Raw genomic sequence first — 6,045 nt, 5'->3', positions numbered from 1 at the left:
ATTAAAATAAAGCACAAAAGAAATAAAACAATACAAATTAAACAGAAAACAGGTTTAAGGGGGGGGGGCTAAAACCCTAAACCTGCGGCGGCCTTTAGTCGCGGTTGGCCAGAAGAACCGCGACTAAAGGTCCTCCGCCCCGACGGCCACCTGGCGCCCACGTGGACGGGCCCGACGGCCACCTGGCGCCCACGTGGACGGGCCTTTAGTCGCGGTTCTTAAGCAACCGCGACTAAAGGGTGGGGCCTTTAGTCGCGCCCGTTCGGTCGCGGTTGCGCAACCGCGACTAATGGCAGTTGCGAACCGCGACCAAAGGCCCTTTTTCCACCAGTGAGTATTTGACAAAAAACTACCATAATTGGGCTTCGCATCCCACAGAACTACCACTTTCAAAAAAGTGACTGATAACTACCAAAAATTTGGAATCTCGTCACTAAAAGCTACCACTTCCAAAAAAAAGCCAGTTTAGAAGATTTAAACGTGTTTATGACATGTGGGGCCCGTCTGTCAGGGCTGACGTGGCGGGAAAGTCAACTCTGTTTATTTTGACTGTCAAGTTAACCGTTATGACAGGTGGGACCCACGCGTCATCCTCAACCTTCTTCTTCCTTCCCTCCTCTTTCTCTTTGGCATTTCAACAAACACCTCTTGTGCATGAGACGGAAGCAGGGGAGCTCCGGCCGCCTGCTCGCTTTACACCACGTCGGACCCCAGCACGAGAACCAGCTCCGGGTCGGCTCTGCCTCGCACTGCACGGCCTACAGCGGCGCAATCCAATGGCAACGGGGACGGCAGGAGGCGGAGAGGCGAGCAGATCCCGGCGGCGGAGGGGCTTGCACGGGCGGCGGCCATGGCGCCTTTGCTCCTGTCCAGGACAAGAGAGGAAGAGCGGGAGGTCGGACAGAGAGAGATGAAGAGAGGAGGGAAGGAGAAACAGAGGGATGAGGGAGGAGGCATGGCCTGGTGGCACTGGTCAGCGGAGCTTGCCGGAGAGGGTTCCTGAAGGGCCGGAGGAGCTGAGGAGGCCGGCTGCTGGAGATGAGGAGGTGACGGGGTCACGACGGGGATCTCCTCGGGCTGGCGTGCGAGAGGAACGGGGTGAGCAGGAAGGCTGCGGGACGCCTGGTGGACGGCTCGCCGTCTCGCGCCTTCCCCGGCTGCCTTCGTCATCGTCAACTTCGGCAGCCTCTGGGTGTGCGACCTGGACGGCAACAGTGCTCGCCGACGAGGTGTTTGTTGAAATGCCTAAAAGAGATATAGGAGGAGGAAGAAGAAGATAGATACTGACATGTGGGGCCACCTGTCATAACAGTCAACTTAACGGTAAAAATTAAAGGGAGTTGACTTTCCCACCACGTTAGCCCTGACAGACGGGCCCGCATGTCATAAATACGTTTAAATCTTCTAAACTGGCTATTTTCCAGAAGTGCATGGTAGTTTTTAGTCATGAGATTTCAATTTTTGGTAGTTATCAGTCACTTTTTTTGAAACTGGTAGTTCTGTGGGACGCGAACCCCAATTGCGGTAGTTTTTTTTTTTCGTTCAAACCTGAGAGCTTTTATTCAACGAACAAGGTCCTGGCATCATCAGCCAACAGGCTGGTGAGCAATTGTGGTAGTTTTTTGTCAAGCACTCCAATATATACTATACAAGTATACATGTTCAACATAGATACATGCACAAATGACACGAGTGCTTATTTTATTAGGAATACTGGACGTGCTATAGTAGTCATGAGCCATGACGTGGCCATGCACCAACACCTTATTTATAGTAGCTAGGCATATGCACATAACTCTCACACAGACGACGGATCTGGCCGTCCAACCAAGCAAGGAAGAAACTCATCAACTTGGTCCAGGAGGGCCGGCGCGAGCTCAGGATTACGATATATGGCGATCAGATCACGAGCATCGATTCACAATTTAGCCCTGAGGAAGGCAACCATGGCTCCTCCCATGGTCCTCCTAGCAAGGTCTTTGGTGTCGTGTTGGTTCCTCATGCACATGCAGTTGTTGATAACGTAGGGCACATTGTCATCCAGCATGTCGAGATGCCCGTAGTCCTTCACCACGAGGTGGTAGCGAGGCGGCGCGCACTCCCTGTAGAATTCGGCATGGTTCACGCCCGCCGGGGCGCAGGGAAATCCGCCGATGTGCTTGGGACCCAGCCCGGTCCCCATGACCAGCACCGGCATGCCCACGTCGAGACAGTCAGGTTCAAATGTGAGGACCTTGGGCTCCAGCTGTTGGGCTCTCGAAACCCCGGCCACGGGGTCGACGCCGACGAGGGCGGAGAATTTGAGCTCCAGCTTGGTCTTGGTGTCCCCTAGTCCCAGGGCGACGGCGAAGGCCGTCTGGCCGCCTCGGCTATGGCCGGCTAGAGCCAGCTTGGTCAGGTCAGGCTCGACATGCTCAACTTTGAACACGTCTTTGAGGACGTAGGCGAGCCCCTTGTCATGATCTGCGAGCGAGTTGGTGATTCGCTATGTGGCGTCTATGTCGTCTGCCGTTTCTGCTCCGGTGCTTCCCCCCCCCCCCCCCCCCCCCCCCCGGGCTGAACGCGAGTGGGAAAAACACAAGGACGGTCCAGATGCGTCGATGACGGTTCGTAATGAGGGGCACGATGGCCATTTCAGGTGGGTGTATAGCACGCGTAGACCAGTCATAGAGCCCTGTATGAGCCCGCGCCGGCCCGTGTACTATTGTACGTCGGGCGTGTACGTGTATTATACGCTGGCGGTTGCGTTTCCCCGCGGTCGTGCGCGTGCACGTGTTCGTGGGTAGTTTCCAGAAAAAGCCCCCTAGTATAAGAGGAGGGGAACGGGCATCGGCCTCATCGCCCACCCCATTTCCCCCAAATCGCCTCCCTCTCCCTCCTCTCTGCTCTGCCTCATCGTCTCCCTCACCGGCCACCCCACCTGCTCGCTCACCACCGCCGCCTCCCTCTCTTCTCCTGCTTGTTTCTGGCTCGGATGGAGCAAGGCCGTCGCGAAGCCGCCGTCGCGGGCGGAGATCTGCAGAAGACGGGCGCGGAGACCATGGCAGATGCCGTGCAGACCCTTGTCGGCGGCGCGAGTGCAGGAGCTGCTGCATCCCCACGCGCTGGATCGGTCGCTGCGGCGGCGGATCTGGAGGAGAAGAAGGTGGCCGTGGCGGACTCCACCGTGGCGGACTCAGCCGTGCCGGTGCTTGGCGTGACGTCGTCGAGTGGCCCGTCTGATGGACCTGCGGAGGCTGGCGGCGAGCACGTGGACCTGCAGGTAATCCTTGCTAGCAGTCCCCTCCATTGTTGTTACCCCCGTTAAGCAGTAGTTTTGGGTGTTAGTGTTTTTTGTAGTTGCTAGTTGCTGCATCCCCTTCTGATAGTTAGGGTTTATAGATGTTTGATTGATTTATAGTGAAGGTTAAGTTTTGATTCTGTGATTGAATCATCCAGTAGATCAAGTAGTTAGGGTTTTTTAGTGAGATGTTAAGTTGGGGATTTTTTGTATTGGATTCAATTAGAGCCACAGATATGTTGTATCTGTGATTGAATCACATGCAGTAGATGTACTAGTTAGGGTTTCTTAATTAGATGTTTAGTTGATTCTGTGATCGAATCATCCAGTAGACCAAGTAGTTAGGGTTTTTTAACGAGATGTTAAGTTGGGGATTTTTTGTATTGGATTCAATTAGAGCCACAGATATGTTGTATCTGTGATTGAATCACATCCAGTAGATGTACTAGTTAGGGTTTCTTAATTAGATGTTTAGTTGATTCTGTGATTGAACATTGTGTAGATCAAGTAGTTAGGGTTTTTTAATGAGATGTTAAGTTGGGGATTTTTTGTATTGGATTCAATTAGAGCCACAGATATGTTGTATCTGTGATTGAATCACATCCAGTAGATGTACTAGTTAGGGTTTCTTAATTAGATGTTTAGTTAGGGTTTATTTGTATTGGATTCATTTATAGCCTCTGATATGTAGAATGTGTGAATAAATCACATCCAGTAGATGTAGTAGTTAGGGTTTTTTAATTACATGTTTAGTTGGGAATTTTTTGTACTGGATTCAATTAGAGCCACTGATAAGTAGAATTTGTGACTGAATCACATCCAGTAGATGTAGTAGTTATGGTTTTTAAGGTTTATTTGTATTGGATTCAATTATAGACAGATATATACAGAATCTGTGATTGAATCATCTAGTAGATGTAGTAGTTAGGGTTTTTTAATTAGATGTTTACTAAGGGTTTTCTTGTATTGGATTCATTTATAGCCAGTTATATGTAGGATGTATGATTGAATAATCCAGTAGATGTAGTAGTTATGTTTTCTTAATTAGTTGGTTAGTTTAGGATTATTTGTATTATTCATTTATAGATAGTTATATAGATTCTGTGATTGAATGATGTAGTAGATGTACTAGTTAGTGTTTCTTAATTAGATGTTTAGTTAGGTTTCTATTGTATTGGATTCATTTATAGGCAGAGATAAATGTAATTAAATGGTGTGACTGAATGATGTAGTAGAAGTAAGAGTTATGATATTTTAATTAGATGTATTAGTTAGTGTTATTTGTAGTGGATTCATTTATATCCAATGATATATGTACGTAAGTGATTCAATGTTCCAGTGGATCTAGGAGTTAGTGTTTTTTAATTAGATGCTGGAGTTAAGGTATTTTAATTAGATGTAGGAGTTAGGCTTCACCATTTCACTTACTCTGACTTATGAGTGATCATTGAGAACTGCTCTGAACTAAATATTTATTAAGATTTACAAATGAAATGAAAACCTGACATGTTTGTGAAGTTATATATAAAGGTCCTATTTGCATTATCTGTCAAAAGCTGCTATATCATGGGTTAATAAGACAGGAATGATATTCATTTATACCTTCATATGCATGTTCAAAAGCAAAAACTGAAATTCTATGTTCATATGAATGAACTTGTATTTTCATAAGCTAATTGTTTAGTATGTATATCGCTTCATATATAGTGTATGAAATATAGTTAGGAGCTTTCCATCATTATGCAAAATCAACTTGTTTGGCATGACATTATTTGAAGTGCAATTATATTCCTTGTAAATGACTTGCTTGGTTGACAATATAGCAGAAGGAGGATCTTGTTGGCCAGAAGAGGAAGTGGGACTCATCTGGCTACTACCCTTATGACAGTGATGAGGATGAGCCGTACGAGGTAAGGCCTAGCTGAAATGTTATTTGTGAATTGACTTAGTGTTAGATGTTTATAGTATTTGAATGCATAATGTATTAATGTCAGTCATTAATGTGTGCAGTATCAATCTGGAGATGATGTGGTCGAGGGGAATGTCGAGTCCTTTGAAGAGAAGGAGGTGCTGAAGATCAGGGCCCAAGGAGTTGCTAGGTACTACAACTGGAGGTCTGACAAGTACCGGTGCCCCTACTGCAGCAGGCCCAAGCCCAGGTCTGGGTTGCTGGAGCATCTGATGGAGCATTGTCGGGCTACATCCATCACCGGTCATGACTACAAGATCAGGGCTCAGCATTCTGCCCTCCACAAGGTCCTGAAACCCTGACGTGTAGTTGCCCTAGACCCTCGTTGTCGTATGATGTAGGAAGGCTCAGTCCTTTTGGTGAACTTTGTGTGGTATTCTGATGGTGGAAACTTGTGGTGGTAATTTAGTATGAACTTTATCTAAGTGCAGTACTGTGATGTGCGGTCGAAACATATCTAATATGGTAGTGGTATGCATCAGCAAGTGTGCTATGTGGATGCTGCTATCTATGGCAGTAGTATATATTTCTATCTATATTTGTGTCCCTTAAATTTGCCATTATGGTTTCTTAGATGTATGATTTGCTTCAATTTAGCTGCTGCAATGATCAGACATGCCGCATTAGTGTTGCTTCACTGATCAGGCATGCTGCAAACACTTCCCATGTTGCGGCCATGTGGAACATGCTGTGGCAATGGTGCAATAAATTCCCAGGCTGTGGCCATGTGCAACATGCTCTGCCCATAAGCAAAATTGACCAAATGTAAAACTTTGGGTTAAGTAAATTAATGTTT

At 47.2% G+C, this 6,045-nt stretch overlaps 1 pseudogene; it reads right to left on the bottom strand.

Annotated features, from left to right (window-relative positions):
* Positions 1-1,623: 1,623 nt before the first annotated feature.
* Positions 1,624-2,668, bottom strand: LOC123114995 (chlorophyllase-1-like; annotated as a pseudogene).
* Positions 2,669-6,045: the final 3,377 nt, after the last annotated feature.

The sequence above is a fragment of the Triticum aestivum genome, chromosome 5B (genome assembly GCF_018294505.1).
Source record: "Triticum aestivum cultivar Chinese Spring chromosome 5B, IWGSC CS RefSeq v2.1, whole genome shotgun sequence".
In the NCBI taxonomy this organism is placed as follows: domain Eukaryota; kingdom Viridiplantae; phylum Streptophyta; class Magnoliopsida; order Poales; family Poaceae; genus Triticum; species Triticum aestivum.
This window is presented reverse-complemented; position numbering and strand designations above follow the sequence as displayed.